Here is a 20,381-nt window from a genome sequence, read left to right as displayed (position 1 = left end):
GCCGTTCCTCTTCCCCCGGAAGCATTTCTCCGCGTGAGCGACGTCTCTTCGGCCGTCATCCTCATCCCCACCCCTCCCTCACCTCTCACGGAAGGAAATTCTCGGCTCTGAAGGGGGATTATAACTGGTCGTCTCGGGACATCCTTGTCACCTTCCGCTGTTCCTTCGCTGCTCACCGCCCGTGCCGCGGGCGGGCAAATGGGACACGCGATAGAAAGGCTAAAAGTCTCACAGTGTGTTGCTTTGCAAAATAATTATTGATAAATTATGTAAGGAGATTAATTTAACTTGATAAGGAGTGTGTCTATAGAAAATCTCTCATCGTATAGGGTAGATAAGATCATAATTGAACCAGTGATGAAAGAAAATTTCATTTATCTATTGATGAGCTATTATAAAAATTATAAAAATTGACCATGCCTCAAAATGGATTGCGTAAACGTTGGGCTAAATAAATAAAAAATAACCTATTTGTTTTTGCAATGAAATTTTTGAGAAAAAAAAATTAACGCGAAACTAAGCCAAAGGACAGTGAATAAAATCAACTGATTTGGGCGTTACTTGGTGGAGCGATGAAATGTTCATGGTGACACAAAACCCAGTATTTTTCCGCAAACCTGTTATTATTAGCTGTCAAATAGTTTCGAGGTTTATACCGTCATTATCAAGACTAACAGAGCAATAGCGTAAAACGTCTCGCAAGCCTTAACATATTCTTTAACAACCAGTGCCTTATTCAACCAACAATGCCCAACCCCCTCCTCCTCTTTTAGTCCCCCCTCCTTCCCTCACACTGTTTTTGGGTATATAGTGATGGGTTTTGTGTCACTATGAACAAAGGACAGTGGTTTAAAACCCCTGAGCACGCTGCAAAAATCTTCGGCTGCGCCGTCCACATATTTTAATCGTAGCTGTTTCGTGGATGATTCTAATGATGTGGTCACAAGTGCGGGTGAAATGATTATGGAGAATGATATTGGATTCGAAAAGTTGAGAGTTTTGTTTTATGAAGAGTACCGAGTTAAGGATTTAGGCACAGGGTAATGTTACGAATTTAGGATTATGAAGTGAGGTATGCTTAAATCTGTAGTTGCGCGCGTGTAAACCTTTGCGTATGCGACGATCTGCCATTCAGGCGTATTCGCGTGCCTGGGGGAACCAAACACCTTCTTTCGTATGCCCTGCAAGTCTGGTGTGGCGGCAGTTACAATCGTAACCTCACGTCTTATGTCGTCATCTGACTGTCAAAATGAATTCTTATTTGTATTTATCTTCTCGCTGAAGCCGATGATATCAATGTTTCGGTATGCTGTGAATGCTAACTGAATGAAAAAGGGATATTCGTGAGAATGTTTTGAAATATGAAGGCGCTTTATGTGAAAATGAATTATCGTTGTAAATTGAAATGGCTCACACAGGAGAAGCGTGATAAATTAAGAAATGCAGGTGGTGTTACCGGTGTAAAAGACTTAAAATTAGCAGTACGTTATCGGTAATGTTGAATTCAGTCATATAATTATATATGTATGCCCTTAGTGTCCTATAAGGACGTGTAAATGAGTTGTAACTCTGTGTTTGAAAAATGAAAAATAACCAAGATTTTTCCCCAAATTGTGGCAAGTGATTTAAAAGGCATTTTGTTCATAGTTTCAATAAAGCTCTATTTTGGATTGCTCGTAAATTTGCTTTATGCGTTGAAATAAAAGATGTAGAGCGTAATTTTATGAACCTGTCTTTAAGATAGGCCGATAATAGCTTTGCAAACAGTATTTAAAAATTATATATTATGAATAAACGTTGGATTTGCTGAAGGATTTGTATTGTTAAAGCAAATGACTTGACGAATGAATTGCATGAAGTGATGTGATAGGAAGGGGTAGGTTTCCGCGTTATCCGCACTGTCAACTTATCTTCTTGGTGACAGTTTCACCGCCGCTCGTGTCGGTTGGCGCCTTTGGGCCCTGCGTTAGGCGTGGGACTGAATCCTAACTTCGCATGCGATGTTTCTTTGCCAATCCGTGCGTGCAGCTCGGTTCCGCAGCGACATGGTCCAAGCGGCATCCCACCAAGCGGATTCAAGCGAATCTCGAATTCTTTGGCATGATATGACAAAAAATTTCCATTATCACCGCAAGTAAATTGTCGTAAAATTATAATTAATCATCTTCTTTGACCTTTTCACGTATTTGTAGACTATTTCTTAGAGCTTAGGTGATTTATTATTTTTTTAAATTAATAGATGGCCAAATAATGTGTGGCCAATATATAAGAACTTATTTGTACACTTTGTGGAATTTAGATGGGATTATTCTCTCGAAAAATAATGCTTTTCGTCAATCTTACCTGTTTATTTTCCGTCCCAGGGTTCAATAATCTGTTTTCATTATCAAGATGCTTGCAAATACGAGCAGTTGATTTAAATATAATTGGTCTCATAGACGTGAAAATAATGGGAGTAATCTGGGAAGGATGAGGGTTAGAAAGAGGTAAGAAAAGGAGGATAAGAATATTTAAAAGAGGTTGGGAGGGGCAAAGGGGATTAGGAATGCTTGGCCTCAGTTGAGGGTTGGTTATGAGCAAGAGTGACTCACCAAGGAAGAAGAAATTTCGAAAGGGGTGAATGGGTGGAAAAATCTCGTTATCTGAAACTGTTCAAGAAAATTTAATTTCAGTAGTCTTGGATTTGAGCTCGCTTGTATGGCCAATTACACATGAATGATTAGCAAAACCAGATTTCTTTTGTTTGATCCATTATCAAGGCTTGAAAATTGAATGAAAATATACGTACGATTGTTGCCAAAAAGGCTTCCGCGGAATGGTGTCGATGAGTGGCTGATTTCAGGTTCTTGAACAGACGCGGGAGAGATCCTGAAAGCGGTCAATTATACAATTTTCTGAGACAATTTTTTAGATTCTCATCATATATCAGATTAAAAAACACAAACAATCGTAATTAAAACCAAACAAAAAATTAATGTGTCAGTAATACCACAGGTTTGTTTATCCAGGATTATCCTAAGATTGGGCTGACGTATCTCTCCTCTATAATTTCCTGTAAGCTAACTATTTCATAATTACGCCATTCTTCTTTTCTTTTACATGCTTATTGTCATGTCGTACATAACTGATTCGGGGCCATTCTTTGCCCTTCATCCTGTCCTCCTTTGATTGTCTTCATCAAGCCACAATGCCTAATAATGAGGCCTTTTATTAAGTTGTTCCGTCTTCTTATGGATTGTAGAAAACTTTTTTATGCCACCCTTCTTAGAGCTTACTCATTACCTACTGGGTCATTCCATTTTGTCTTCACAATTCTTCGATGGCACCACATTTTGAATTATTTATGGTTAGATTTCTTCAACTATTGACGTCTGCGCTGCAGTCATAGGCCCTGCCTCGCACTAATTGAGAAATTTAGTCCATGTATAACATCTAACGAATTATTTCCTTATATGCGTGTTGATTTACTCAGTTGTAAGTAGATTCTTCTTCACGTAAAATTGACACATCGCTTATGCTATTCTGATGACTATTGCTTTCTTGCTTCCTGCATTTCGTGGTGCTCCGATTGTTTAGGTAGCAAAACTCTTTCAACTTTCCAAGACTTCGCTTTATTAGTTCAAATGTGGTCCTGGTCTCATCTCTTCAGGTGCATATATTTCTGTTCTTTTCTTATTGTTGATTATCAGCTGGTATAAAGCCATTGTTCTTTCAAAACTTGTCATATTCTTTTTCTATTCCTCTGTTTCTCGTCCGCGATTGCTGTCTTTAGCAAATCGCAACATACTGATTCTTTTTCCGTGGAAATCAACTCCTAAAACCCTTTTTTAATCCAGTGATGACTTTCTCTAAAACTACGAGGCATAAAGCACACTCTTTCTCAATTTTTCCTTATTATTTCTTCTTCGAATTTGGAAGAAATAGAATTCAAAATAGAAGAGGAGTAAAAAATATAATAGAAAGAATATATTAATGCTCACTAAGCTAATTTACTTGTGAGCAATGGAACGGAGCACGGTTACGCTTACTGCTGCTGACTATATCTTAATATGCTCCTGATTCCTCTAAGTTCCTCACTTCCTCACGATGGGACATGGGGAACTATTTCTCCATGTCAAGTGGGTATTGGAAAGAACAAGATGGAAAATAGCTCCAATAGGGAGAGAATGAAAAGGAGTTCGTCTATTATTTCTCAATTTGTATTATGAGCAACATTTTGAAAATTCACAGTTTTTCGTGGCTTGGGACGTATGTCGTAGAAAACAGAAAACTCGGGAGTGCAGGCTGGCACGGACCAAGTTCAAACTGCGTCGTGCGGCAAGCAGAGATTTGCAAAGAAAGGAATGAAAACAATTCCGTGTGATCTCGGCTCCGGGCTCACGTCTTCCTCGCCTTTACGAGTTGGCACCTCGGGAATGCGACGGAAGAGCATAAATATATATACATCTGGACCACCGCGGCGCGCATCTACTTTATCCTTCAAGGAATTAAAATAATGCGATCGTAACCATGCATCCGGACAACTACAGTTGCAAATCCCTGGAACTATAAATTATAATGGGGAAAGATAGGAAAAGAAAGAGGATTAAATAATGAAATAATGCCGATGCGATTGCAAATAACGACTCATGTATGTAATTCTAGTTGAGCTTTTGCTTTTTCACCTTGGGGGAGCCTTATTCTTTTTTTTCCTGCCTCCCAGCGTGCATCACCATGCCTACAATGTTTATCATGCAGGGAAGGTCTTTTTCAGCCATCAACACCTCGGAGGTTTTTTTTTGTTCTCTCCATCCGTTTTCGCCGAGCATCGACAGATTTTCTTGGCATTCGCGTGAGATAGGGTCGCCAAAAAAGTCGTCTTGTGAGATAGAAAAAGAAACTGAGGCTGCGACGGTTAGTTTGTGTGTGCTGCATCAATTTATCTACTGAATATGCTCTAAGCTCGGGAGCTTATCGGATGACCGGATGTATTTTTTTTCTTATGGATAGTTCCCACAAGGTGCATGAAACGCATAGCAACTGACGCTGTTGTCAACCTCAATCCTGTGAGGAGACTGGAGATTAAGTGGAGTATTAATAGGCTTAAGACCACCAGGGAAAAGACCGTAGAGGTTGTCTATTCTAAATGCTTGGTGAAAGAAATTCGATATTGGAATTAAAAGATTATGAATGAGAAACGGATGACGGAAGAGGAATAGAAATGTGTGATTGGAGACTTCCCGAATATTGCCAATGAATCATTTGAGCTAGATTAACACTAATTGAAAGACTTCACGTTGACTTGCGTCATGATAAAAAGTTTCCACTCTCTTTCATATCTCTTTCCACTTGCTCTTTCATGCTCTCAATATTTATCCTTACTTATCTCAGTTTTGACTTAGCTCTGGAGTGCTTTTCCTGGTAGCATTCACTTTGTATGCATTTTTTTAAATTATGACTTTATATGCTCCTTATTCCAATGAATTCCAAATGTCATGTTTTCGGACTTTTTGGATGCATTGGCTGCGTGGTGACTCGGTGATATAATTTATCTAAATCTTTTTGATTTATAAATCACTGCATGTAAAATGTAACTTCGTACGTAGTCATGGGCACGGATGCAAAGTTATACAAGCACCAAGGATACAATTCGCCATGATAAAATCATTTAGCTTAGCCTGAATTCGCACCCGGATCTCTCGACTGCCGGTCAGTTATGATACCATTCTCGCCAGAAAGGCAAATGATTTTTTCCATGGCGAATTCAATCCTCAGTGTACATAATTTTTTCTGTTGTTTACCTTAGCTTATGCTTCGATTACTTCAATTTGTGTTGTTTGGCATAAGATGCATTGAATCTACTTCTGCAGTGAGCAGGAAAACCAAGTCATGTCTATAATTTAAGAATATTTTCTAGTTAAGGGATAACTCACTCTGTGAACCCATTAAAAGCCATCTATCTCCTCACGGCTCCCTGAGATCCTTTTTCTTACATTATTTCACATAAGATTTAGGTTTCATCCAATAAAATTTGTCCGAAAATTTTGGACATTTATATTCACTTACCATACGTTACTTAAACAAAACTTAGTGCTCGAGATTGTTTAAGGGTAAATGTGGTAAAGTAAGCAATTTGTGATTTTTCACATAATTTAGTAATTCACATAATTTTTGGCATTGCTATTGAACTTGTTCGGAATTATTTCGTTGCAAATTAATTCCTCCCCTAAAAACTTTTTTTTTTTTTTTTTTTAAGTAGCTAAAAAAATCTATCACATTTTGGCTCTCACTAATTTCTTCGAAATGTTTGTGCTTTGAAACCACAAAATGTTTTAAAAGCACTTTTTAAAAAAATATTTGAATATTCGAAATTATTATTTTTGTGTTTGTTCAACTTGATTACCTGATATCATTGTTTCAAAACTTTTATTTTGGAAGTACATCGCCGTTGGCCCGGAATTTGAGTGACTGTGTAAAATTTTTTCTACTTTGAGGCTTATCTCACAAACTTGGGTTGATTTGTAGCTCTTTTGTTAATGCGGCATTTTATGCAATATTTTAGCAGAGGAAGCTAAGCATTCTATTTTATAACCATCGGTATTATGCAGTGAGAGGCAACTACATGAGTTTCCAGTAGAAAAAGTCAACCCACGGTCCTTTGGCTTTCCCGATCACTGCGCGGACCACTACACTTTCCAGATTCTTGATATCCCGTGGTAATTGCACCGAAGCTCATGGTGCTAGATTCTAGTCTCAATCCAAGATGGGAACGCGAGGGAAAAAGGACTCCAATGAAGTCACAACCGATTGAGATCCTCAAATCTGCCCTTAATCTATTTGCGCATGGCCATAATCTACATAGCACTGCAGAAACAAGTGACACCGTACGCAGTCACGCGCACGGGTGCAAAGTTAAATACGCCAAAGAATGAAGTTCGTTATGAAAAAATATGTGACTTAGCCGGGATTCGAACCCGGGTCTCCTGATTGCCAGTCAGGTGTGTTAGCCAGTAGCCAGCCAAATGGCTTGGTGGTGTAGCTTAGCCGGGATTCGAACCAGGATCTCCCAATTGCCGGTCAGGTGTTTTAGCCAGTGGCCAGCCAAATGGCTTGGTGGTGTAGCTGGCTAGCACATCTGACCGGAAATCGGGAGATCTGGGTTCGTATCCCGGCTAAGACAAATATTTTTTCGGGCGAACTTCATCCTTTGGTGTATTTAACATAATCTACATCTACATACTACTCCGCAAGCCGCCTAAAAGGCGTGTGTCACGGGGTGTTAGGACACCAAAACGTTTGCACATAGAAAGGAAATGCTCTAACGAAATCACGACTGGGATTTATTTAAGTTCTTTATAGTTCTGGTGAAAAAGGAATTCTCACGGCTATCTTTTATATCATCATGACTATAATGTGATGTTCTCCGTGTCACTCTTAAAGATATCCATTCTCAGTTGTTCAAGAACCCTAAGCCTAGCGCGCAGCCTCCGAGTCTCCAGCGGCTCCCAGCCCATGCAATGAGTAATATTTCCATCCTGCCACGTGAGCGGCTGTGAGACATGCATAAAATGCTATTAGAAATAATTCTCCTGAAACGGGAATGGAACCACGCAACTTTGTCTTTTTTGAACTCGGGAACCTGGATATCGTGTAATATTTCTAACCCTGCCGCGTGAAAGGTGGTGAAATACACAAGAATTGCCATGAGAAAAAATTCCCCTGGACCGGGAATCGAACCACGGACCTTTGGCTTTCCGGGCCAATGCCAAAGGTCCGTGGTTCGATTCCCAGTCCAGGGGAATTTTTTCTCATGGAAATTCTTGTATATTTCACCTCCATTCACGCGGCAGGGTTAGAAATATTACACATACTGCTTTGCGCGGCTTTAGCGCAGGTTTGAGGCTCTTAACCGGTTGTGGCTTCTTGGAAGTTCTTGCTCTCTCGCGTTGCCATCCTTGAAGGACCGCGAGGGCCTAACACCTAGTACCATGAGGTTCGGTATAATTGCCATGGGAATTAAAGAACCTGGATAGCGTAGTGGTCTGCGCATTGGACCGTAAAGGCAAGTGGTTCGATTCCCGGTTCAGGGGAATTTTTTCTCACGGCAATTCTGGATAGCGTATTTATCTGCGCAGTTTCCCAGGAAGCCTAAGGTCCGTGCTTCGATATCCGGTTCCGGGGAATTTTTTCTCCTCTCAATTCACGTACACTTCATCGCCGTTCACGAGGCAGTATTGAAATATTACACGAGAGCCAACTGATTTACATGTATGAGGGGCAATGCGACTTTGAGAGGCAACTGCGTCGCCAACTGACTGCAAAGCGTGCGAACTGATCGAAGAATGCATGAAATGCCCCGCGATTCCTTCAAACGAGAGCGCACCCTCCACTGCGAAGTGGTTCTCCACGATTAACGATTGTTTGAATGCACGGCGACCCATCTGATCCCATTAACGCGTAACACTTCCTCATAGCCCCAGTGAAAATTAATGTCGTTCGCAACACAATCACGTGAGTAAGCTTAAAACGGGAGGAGAGAGAGGTCGGGCTATTGTCTTAGGATCACTAATATCGCATGATCACGAGAGTCTATTTACTTCGTTGATAGACTAGAAAATATGATAGTGAATTAGCATTACGAATAATGGCGCCTTGTTGCTCGTAAAGCAATGCCATTCATTGGCTCTGCAATGTGTATATACTTCTTTAAAAAACCGACTGCATTGGCGTGTGAAATAGTGAAATATATTATAAATGGAACATAATTTTGAAAAGAACAGAGACGTTATTTACTAAGCCAAGGTACTTATCTGTACCTATGTAGGATCAATGCCAGCATTCAATTATTTTTCGATATCATTTACCATAAATAAATAAATATAATGACTGACGAGTAACATAAATTACTCCTTGGAGAATAATTGGAGCTTGTTTCAATTTATATATATTCCGAATCTCTGCCACTAGGCCTTATATGGATCCGTTCATACATCCTCATAAATATGCAAAGAGTATATCAATATTTAATTTTACATAGTTGTCTGAATAATGTTTTTAATATTGGACTATTTTTATTTTTATTCAGACGTTTACTTTTAATTTTTGGCAATTACTTATGGTTTCAATATTTTACAGTGTTGAATTATTTCTTTCATTTCAGATAACTATTTAGTAACAAGATAACTATGAGAAATTTCACTCCCGTTTGAAGCCGTTGAGAAATTGCCTTATTTTAAACGTTTTCGCTGACATAACTCAACTCTAGTAAATCAATAAGTGTGTGGAAAAATCATGATGTGTAAAATCAAAGTTATCCGCCGTATTGACTGTTTTATTTTAATGTATCGAAACCCAAGGAAACCAATGCAAAATACTTAAAAGAAATAACACATAAATTTGCTACGAAACTTAACGGGGGGAGTAATTACATTTCAACGGTTCATAAATGAATGATTCAATTTCCTCATCTGATTTTACAAATATGATGCTAAGCATGGTAATTAATTTAAGTGTAATATTTTACGTGGTGTTGCGTTGTTCATCTTATTTTTTTATTTATAATCATAATTTATGCAATAATGGATATCCCTTTTATGATGAACCCTTATGTCAGAATTCCAGTGCTTAAATTCTAATTCTATTTGAGAAAATTCAGTAACTTCGTATTTCTCTCTTTCTTCCTTGATTCTTAATAATATTCTACCCTATTAATTTCAAGCAATTTCACTTAAACTGAAGTTTCATTCTAATCGTAGTTTTTTACAAATAACATTTTGGTTCCGGCTTCATGAAATAAATTTCGGTAAATTTAAAATCTTGAATTTAACGATTTTAGTTAAATTACTCCAAGTTAGTGTTTGAACAACCGTGAGCCGTGTTTTGCATGGTTTTTCTTAAGTTTTACACATCACGCTCTTGACGGTCCCACTAACAACAGGTCTCTCCAACTGAATACTCCCTGCAACTGTAAACAATTCCACTGCATCTAGTTCAGATCTCCATTTCCTTTTCAGCCTTTTAAGTGGACAACTGTATTTAATGGCTTTTTTATGTTCACCAGCGAGTTTTATTAAAATACAAGGCTACGCTCTATTAAAAACCTATTTAAAGCGTGGATTGTGTTACTCAGCAGGTTTGTGATAGGGAAAAGAAGAAAGATAAGCCTTATTATGGAGTGTAATTGCTTCTAAGAAAGGGAGGTCATCGGTGAAAGAGGGAGCTGTTGATTCCGTCGTCTTGGAGACGGTCGATTGACAGATCAGATGACGAAAACGGCCGGATCAAGACGGCGAGACTGCTGGCATCTTCTTTGGCGACGACAGGCGTCCCATCAATCACTCCTGGAAAGTACGCCGTCTCAAATAGCATCCAACTTCCTTCTCTCGAAATAATCTCCCATGCAAAAGATGGGATCCCCACTCAATTAGCCGAGCTACTTCGTCTTCTAAAGACCTTCGGCGGCTTAGAAAATCTCTCGCCAGCTCGTTTATTAGCATTAATGTCACACGCGATGAGCCCTAGCCGATGGAGGGAATTGATTATTGATACCTTCCAATGGATCGTAAATATATCGCCTCGACAACTTCGCCACTTCGACTCGGAGAGTTGTTCGACGCCCAAAGCCACTCCCAGCCAGTGCGATAAAAACTTACCGAGAAACTGCGTTGCTTAGAATCGCATAAGAAATCATTTAAAATCATAAACGTACATTAGATCCATTCCACCCAAAGTCGACCAGGCCCTATCGGTCTCCGATTTTGACAAAAAGTCTTCATTTGAAAATTGCACTAAAACCCCTACGTCTTTTGAATCAGTAATAAAATAATTATTTTTTTTCTTCTTATCCTGACCTCATTAATTAATGGTAAAATAATTCTTGGAGTAAAGGTCAAAATGTGTGTGATGCAAAAAAGCTGTTAGCCAACTTTTCAGTTTATTTAAAACTATCACCAGGGCTAGGAATGAAAACATGAAAACAATATAAATTACAATGATATGCAATATTTTTACATAAATAAATGTTACGAAAGAGTTTTTTTGTTTGCAATAATTCCTACCTAACTATGAGGAAAGTGGTAACGTCCCACCGAAAATTTAGTACTGTGAGTGTTTTTTATCTTTTTTTGTGTCCTGTGATTCTGCTCAACCTGGGGTATTTTTATGTTATAATTAAAAAAAATATATATATATATAAGAAGAGAACTCATTTGAAGAGAACACTTTTGACATCAGTACCGACATAATATTTTATATCAGTACCATCATAACTATTAACCTTCAGTAATACGGTTTAAAAGCTATTGCAGTTTTGTAAAACTAAAATTTTAGGAAACGGTCGATCGAGCAATAGAGATCATATCTCCAGGAATATGGACGATATAAGGTGAAGTATCTCACTTTAAAGGTCTTGAATTTTAAAGGATTTAAAGGGGATTGTGTTGTGAATTTTATACAATTTAATATTGCTTATAACAATTTTAAATTTTCAAATCAATTTTTGACGATATGGCTACCCCTTTTATTACCCACATATTTAACTAATGTTTTAATCGACTCCCCCTCCCCCCCTATACATGAAAAAATCTTGTAGTGGTAAAATTTCATTTTAAGAGAGTTCTGAGTAATGTCGTGACGCTCAAAGCCATGGTAGCTATTTTTAGTTCTCCGCCGCATGTTTCCCTAATCTGTGAGGATTTTTCTTGTTACATATTTGAGGAGTTTCTTATTCTGGAATATTTTCTTGAATTGTGACTTGCCAATCAAAGTAGTGGCACCTGTTTCTTCGCTGGATATTTCCTTGATATATGAGTGTTTTTTTTGTTTTTATATGCCTTCTTCCTGGGAGATTTAAATCCTCATTCAGGTGTGGTATTTGGAGAAGGCGACTGACCACTGGGGTCATTTGTACCATGAGGAAAGGGTCAGGAAGGAAGGAAGGGTGGAGAGAAACCCGGCTCCGGCATCAGCCTGCTCTTAACGAAAGGCGCCAGGGTGACCACGGCTTAACGTCCTATCAGACGGACGGAGTGTTGCGCTTGAAATGTCCTCCACATACCATTCAAGCAGCGTTCGCGCAGTCACTGAAAACTATCTGGCACCAGTGCGATTTGAACCCGAGTCCACGGGGTTGGAAGCTAACACTTTAGCCACTACACCAACATGATATCTATTTTTTCAACAAGTTTCCACCGAATATCTTCACCTGGATTGTCCTTGGCGCTATTGGCTAGTAATTAAAAATGTTGAATATAAGATTAAAACAAAGCGCTCCGGTGCATTTCAGCACATTTGAAGAGTAGGGGGAGAAAAAAGGGTTCGATGGAAAAGAAGGACATTCGAAGGGGTAGCTCCTGTGTCAAACCTTGACATTAATATTTGAATTTGTTAAAAACTTCAATGATTTGTTACTTTTTTGTAAGGTAAAGCAATAATTGTATTTATCAATTCAGGCCGATGAATGAGCCGTTTCCAGTGATTTTATCTCCCTGGCAGGTGATTTTAAAATGCTTATATAGGGATTTTAACATGTTTATTTAGGTAACATATTTATGGATTTATTGCGTATAATACGAAGAGCCAGAAGAAATGTTGGAAATCTGGGTTCTTCCCTCCCCATCAACCACTTCCCTCTTCAATTCACAATAACGCCAACTTCCTTTTATTCTATCCAACAATCCTATACTCTTCCTTCCTCTCCCTCGTTTACCTAACATTCTACCCTCTAACACTGTTTTCAATATCCCCTCCCCTCTAGGTATGCGCTCCATCCATACCTTCTGTCTCCTCCGTATCTCATCTAAAGGTTGCCTCTCCTCACCCACCACGTCCAGCACTTCATCGTTCCTCCTTCTCTCCGTCCACTTCACCTTCTCCAATCTTCGCTACACCCACATCTCGAATGCCTCCAGCCTTCTCTTGTCATCCTTCCTTATTGTCCACGTTTCCCCACCGTAAAGCGCTACACTGCAGATCAGGCCCTTCACAAACCTTTTCTTTAAATTCTTACATAGCGAACCTCTCAGAAGATCCTTCCTGTTCATGAACGCCTCCTTTGCTAATGCGATTCTCTTCCTAATGCCCTTACTAACGTATCCGCTTTCCTCTAACATACTGCCTAAGTAGTTGAACTGCTCAGCCACATCATTCCTCCCACTTTTACTCCAGCTTCTAACTCATCCCACGCTTCCTTTGCGGTAGCGAAATTAAATTGTGCACAATTGGTAATGTGGTGGTTGGCAATCGATTGTAAAAATTTGTAGTTTATTTTGCAAGTGGTTCTTTGAGTTTCCAACGACGTGGCTTCCATTTCACCCGGCTCCTTCCCACCCCCACAACTATGGTGGAACCGGCGCGCCTCGTGTCGGGCGGGGGCGGAAGAGAAATGTACGCCGATCCAGGGTCGCAGCTAGGAATTAAGGCTGGGAAGGGGGGTGGTGTTTAGGTGCAACTAATACCGGGATGTGTTGGGGTATGAAATGCCCACCAGGATAAGCGGTAGGTGCGATATTAATAAATTGCCTAATTTTAAGATAAACGGTTCAGAATGATGAGTTTTACGGTTCTCTGAGGGACATTTTTATTATTCCTTACACTATTCTATTAGCAATATCAATCCAATTAAGTAAAATGGATTAAACTTAAAAATTTCTCTGAGCTCTGGGGGGGGGGGGGGTTATACCCCAAACCACTGCGCTGATCATCCCGATCCAAGAATACAATTTATTCTATCAAGTGCGCTTGAATGTGTTTTATGTAATATTTTATAGTTTTTTGAAATAAAGTTATTTTTTAGACATTTTATGCACTACATTTCAAGTACCTCCCTTAGCGCTATATGTATTTTACTCTGTTAGGAGCGCTTCTTGAAAACTCTATAATAAACCCTGCAATCTTGCGTCGAAACAATCCCCGACAGCTCCCCAGGTGTGGCGAACTCTACCCCATCTGACCTGCGACGCTCGCTGGAGCGCGCCGGACGTTCCCCCGACACCCCACCGCGAACCGATGTGGACACTCCCCTATCGCTTCCGAAACGTTCCCGAAGACGCTCCCAGCGGGCCGTAACCTGCTCCCAGGACACTTCCGTGGCACCTCCCAAATGTTCCCGCAACACTCGAACGCTGCTTTCAGAACACTCCGTCCGTCACTCCCGCAACACTTCATCGACGCTCCCGTTTCGCCTAGGATGCGTAGACGCTTTGGTCAAAATTGTAGGTACCTAGTTTGCAGCATTGAAAAATCTCGTAAACCGTTACATGCATTCAAAAAACACTTTATGGTTCGAAAAATCAACACAAGAAAAATCATTCGCCTTGACCGGGTTCCGAACCCGGCCGAGTGCTTTAGCCAGTTAAGCTACCGAGGCGTCATGCTTCCCTTTGTAGAAATTTGTGGACTTTACCGGACAAGGTGGAATGGACTGCTGAGCATATTATGCGAATAGCAGTCCAAGTCGAGCTTAAGGTGCTACAGCCGGAGGGCAAGGACCGAACTATGAATACGAAGAGGTGTTCGCTATAGACTTGTTTAAGTATACTGGGACTAGCCGCGGTGATAACTTTTACGGACTCACCAGCAATGCACAAATCGTGCTAAAAATCCACAGAGGAATAATCATTCGCCTTGACTGGGATTCGAACCCGGATACCTCGAATTCCGATTGTGCAGTATGAGTTATGGATCTCTGGAATCGTTACTAATTGACTTTAATAAAATTTCCTTGAGCGATAGTCGTTGATAACCATTTCAAATAGGCTAATGTAAAGGCTACAAAAAGTAATGTAGAAAATAAGTGAGAAGTCCCTTAATCGATTTTTCAATCTATATTTACTTAAATAGGCATAAATAAAAACACAATGTTTTTAATAAGGACTCAAAAAATAAATAGCTTACCGTTATTAAAAGAAAAAGGCATGTCACCGACAAACAAAAGCACCTCTCTGCGGTTGCCTCAGAGTATATATGATTTTAAAAGGATAGTATGCTAAAAGGCAAGCAATACGATGAAATCGGATGATTTCCCAAAAAATGGATGGTCCTTAGTATTAAGCACTAATGTTCTGACTGCTGAAGCACATTAAAACCAACAGCAAGCTCTCAAAGATGTCAATAAATAAGTGATTTCAATAAATATTTTAACTTTAAAAAATGAGGCATTAAACGGTGGATGAATTAATTTCTCTTCTGTGGATTTTTCGCACAATTTGTGCATTGCGGGTGACGTAAAAGTTATCTCCGTGGCTAGTCCCGGTATACTTAAACAGCACTTTAAGTTATTCGTTTTCAAAGAAAATGAAGATGATTTACGCATTAGGTCGAAAGCTGCGACCCAAGGAACAAACATGTTTTCGATTTAGAGTGGAATGACACAGTATGATATAAATAAGGTAATCGTCAATGCGTTTGGGTGGTGATAGGTACACATTAAAACAGGTGCAAGTAAAAACGGCCTCTTATCTTTCTAGATATCAACTTTCTGTGTGTAGAATAAAATATAAAGCCCACCACAGATCTTTTTAGAGAAAAAATACCGAGTATTATTCTAGGCTTACAATCGGATAAAAAATAAATAAATTTTCCCAGATCTGTCCCTACCTAATTGATATTTCCCTATATTCACCCACTATATGGAAGGGAAGGCCTTCCTTCGAGGGAAACACAGGCTTGTCAAGGGTAAAAATGTACCAAATGTACGCTTGTAACATCAAATTAAACGTTTTCAGCTGGTTTGGAAGTCATTGTTAAAATTGCTTCATTACCAAAAAAGAATAAAGATGCATGTGGAATTTTTTTAGCCCTTAAAATAAAAATAAGTTGGAAAAATACGAATTATTCCATTGAATTCCGTTTACGGGCATTTCTTTGTATGGGCTACTGCCTGTGCTGCCATCTAGCGGAGGCGAAAATTAAGCGGACAAATATCCACGATTGTTGTGTCTTTCATTTAGCAATACGTCCGTAGGTTATGGACACCAAACTGTAGCTATTTTTATACGTCGTGAAAGTACTAACTCCCTGCTTTTACGGAAAGTAATTACGACGACCCCCAAATACATTGAACACATGGCATCAAACTTTTTATCCAAAATATTATAAATTATGTGAAAAACTTAGCAATTGTGAGATGAAATAATATAAAGGCATCAAATCTGTAGTCTCTGCAGGGATTTGGGTGAATATTCTCACAGCCAGTGTGATGAACTGAGGCTGTTTGAATAACCGGTTATGCTTACACAGATATAAAGTGGTCGGATTAAAAGGAAAAATTAAATAAAGTTAAAGTATTTATCCTAATGCCAAATTCTTGCAAGCATGTAGAAATTACTACGCTCGGTAAGCCTAGAAATGTTGATTAAACTGATACCAGCGCCTGACCGGCAAACGGGAGATGCAGGTTTGAATACCGGTCAAATCAAGGCAAATTTTTAGCATGGGGATTTACATCTTTGGTTGATGAAGTTTTCTCGGAGAATTACCAGATTCTACATCTTTGGTGTACATACATATATATATTTGCAATAATTCTCGTGATTGCGTAAATAATTACTTGTCGCATGCGGCATACTTCGGAATTAGGTTAAAATACCCATGAAAAAATATTTCGAAAATATATTTAAAAGAAGGGTAAGATTAATTCCCTAATCTCTAATGTTTACCAAATTGTTCACGCAATTTTGGTGGAGAGTTTATCGTGATATTCTGTGTTTATTGAGGTCGAAAATATTTCCATCTCATCTACGTCTCGCTCCCAACGCGTCGGTTCATCGCTTGTCCCTGACGGCCCATCAAACTGAGCTGCACCAATCGACATTTGGGATCGAACTTCCCCATTTGACGCAGTCACGCGCTATAGAATCGGATGTGCATTCGTCTGATGCGAATGTGCAAAATCATAGCCGTGCTGTGAGCACTAGAAAAAATTGACAGCAATTACTTATGAAAGGCTGCTATTTAGTCCATGAATGTTTTCGTAACCGTCGGCATGGAATCCTGAAGAAATCTCTTGCACTCTTTAACACTCCACTTTCGTTTGCGTATTTTACGGCCGAAATAACTCTTCCCTCTTCCACGCTCGTCATTTTTTACGCGCATTGGTTTATATCCATGGTTCCACTAAACGGCAATTGTATCCGACAGGCAAAAATCGGATTAGCTCGTTGTCAACCCAAGGAAAATTGACGGAAATAAAAGAAAATCGCGGACGCGCATAAATATCGCCGACTCGTAAAAAATTCGATTGTTTATTCTGGATGCATCGAAAGTGAGGATCGTATTTTTTGGGATTCTTGCCGATGTATTCCGATGAGTATGACAGTCGGTAGCAATATTCCCAGAGTTTTCGCTCGAGATATAGATAGATAGAGTTTCGGAAAAAAATCCAAAATTTACGCTCTCATCGAACGAGCTGACTCCATAATTTCAGTTCATAAAGCAGTAAATCTTTGGCGATATCTCTCGAATCACTCACGGACAACTTCTGATGGCTTATTTTTTTATTCCAGAGCGACACTCGCGTCCTTCCTGCAGGCGTGAGAAATAAAAATGAGAATTCTATCAATGGAGTAGACTCCAAATGCTCTAGGCAGTAATTTAATGGTATCGGTCGAAATGAATGAATTCTCACTGAAATTCCTCCTCGTTTCTATTTCATATATTTTGTCTTCTTTGCATAGCAAATTTGGGAATTTTATTGAATTCGTCCAGTGATAGCATTAATAAATTTAAAAAAATATTTCCTAAAATAATCAATGAGATATATCTCTAGTAACTCCATTGGTGAGGCATAACTTTTTTAAATTTTACGGCGATTTATTGCTTAATAATATCATTTAGCGTATAGCGTGGGACATATTTGTTCTGGTCATTGTAATTTTGTCTGAAGTTATTTTGTTACATGTGTTTTTGTTTCCTCAGCATTGCGTATTTTGGCGCATTATTCGCGTATGATGACTCTGTAATATACGAGTGTTGTTTAAGTTTGAGTGATGAAGCTATTAAAAAATCCAGTTTTACGTGCTGCGAAAATCGTGTGTAGACAACTCAACTGGTAGTGCAGTCAGCCTTTTACATCATATTAAACTATTTTTGATTTTGGCCTTGATTCATCCATCAACCCCTAAAGTATTTTTTAATAAGATATACTGTCTCTAATTTTTAATACTAAAGGGACTATTAGTCTTTGTTAATAACTAACCATTAAATTAAAAATAATAAATCTTTCATTTGTAACCAATTTTCGTACAATTTATCTTCCAATTTTTCTGTTTCTATATCATTCAACACCTATTTTTTCATCTACTTATACTGCAAGTAATGTTATTTCAATAATTTATGTTGGTATTTCCGTGTTTTTGCAGGGTATATTGCTATTAAATGTTCTGAAATATTTGTTTTCTATGATAATGTATACGAACGCGCTCTCGAATGTGCCCTGGGTGTGCACCGAAGCTGCAGCCCTTAATTTCAATGGACGTCAAAACATCTTAACCAAGGGCCGTGTCAGAGGTGCTTCAAATTCAGAACCTGGCTTGCTGTTTTTAAATACCTAAAATTCGATATTGAGATCACTGTATCAACCGATGGGTCATATTTTCAATCTGAGAAGTACCACTAGCTACTATTCACGACTGATTTACGAGTAAATAGTGGTGATACTTTTTATTAATGACCATTTTGGTTCCAGCCTACCGTCTGTATCTTTTGGTTATACAGCAATAAGTTTCAATAAAATACGTTGGTGTTTACACTGAATTTTTGCTATGTAGATTGCTTGCGATTTCTCGAAAATGTTTGTTTTCGATGATTACGTACACGATCACTATCTCGTATCTAGCGTTTTGGGCGTGCATTAAAGCTCAAGCCCTTGATTTCTATGAATGTCAAAACACGGTAACCGCGGCCGTAACTGACGTGCTTCAAATGCAGTGCGCGATTTCCTGATTGCTGTTATTATATTTTCATGGAAGCCCTCCTGATTCGGTCTAGGCCCAGTCATTCACGCTCGTTTACCGCGCACTTGAGCCAACCACGGTTTACCATACGCAAATCGGAGATAAACCGCTAGACTCGCGCGCCGAAGTGCAGTTCGAGAGCGTGCCGGGAGAGGGCGCCGTTGTGCAGCAGCGCGCGCATTGATCCGTGAGTCTCGCGGTGCCGTCCTATTCACGGAGCATTCTACGAAATTCAGAGGGAGAGAGACAGGATTACAAATTATGTGCATACATACATCCTGTGCCGAAACCAACGGATTCTGCTCCATCGTCATTCCGTCGGCGTAATCCTAAATGTATATTCAGTCGCTGGGAAATTCGCGCCACCGCGCCGCGGGTGCAGCTGGCAGCATGGCTGCGTGCAATCACCTCAAGGTGACGAATGCAGGCTGCTCAATTCTGATGTTTAACGGCCGTCTGCCCGTCCAGCTCAAGGAAAGACAACCTCTTGTGCCAAAGGCGCGAAAAAATAAAATGATTACTTTCTTTGGAAACGAAAGAGCAACATCAAGGATGATTTCGGTATGGTACGTTATTTGGATTAAGTGAAGGACTTCTGAGGCGATGTGCGCCATGAGGGAAGAGTGGATAGAAACCCGGCGCCGGCATTAGCCTGCTCTTACCGAAAATCCCCGAGGGGACTACGCCTTAGCGTCCCATCCGACGGACGGAGTGTTGCACTCAAGATGTCCTACACCCATCATTCAAGCAGGGATTAGGAGGTCTCTGAAAATTCTGTCGCCACCGGGATTTGAACCTGAGCCAATGGCGTGTGAAGTCAATACTCTATCTACCACACCAACCCGATCCCTAGATGATTTCGCCTGTACACGGTCATCTTGAAAAATATCTCTGCCGTGAAATCTTCTAAAGAACCAACCCTAAATTTTTCGTCACATGGGAGTATATTGAAGAATAGAGTGAATTGTATGAAGAGGGAGAGAAATGACAAAGTGGCGGACATGATGCTGCTAGAAGAGGCACAGAGAACGCATAGGGAGGATATAGAGGAGGTGATGGGGTGTTTAAAAAAGTATTGCAGGGTAAGAATGTTGGGTAAAAGAGGAAGAGGAAGGAAGATGATAAGATTTTTTGATGGAATGGAAGTGAGCAATAGGCCTTGCTATACATTTAAGAGGAAAATTTCAAGTTGGGAGGGGAAAGAGGCCGAGGTAAACTGCGAAATACTCCCTGCAAACCTACCTCAGTCGGCAAGTTATTCACAAGATTATTCGCCATAGTAGTTTCTTTCTCTGTAACTTAGGTAAAAGGAAATGAGTCACGGAATTTACTTGTTAATATCAGAAATACGTTTTTATTTTTCAATTGCAGCCCTTTCAAGAACATGTGATCACTACCTATTCATATCACCCTTCATTGTCCCTTCGACTATCCATCGCGAAACGCTTCCCC

This window comes from Ischnura elegans, chromosome 5 (assembly GCF_921293095.1).
Source record: "Ischnura elegans chromosome 5, ioIscEleg1.1, whole genome shotgun sequence".
Lineage (NCBI taxonomy): Eukaryota > Metazoa > Arthropoda > Insecta > Odonata > Coenagrionidae > Ischnura > Ischnura elegans.
The sequence above is the reverse complement of the archived record's forward strand: the minus strand, read 5'-3'. Positions refer to the sequence as shown.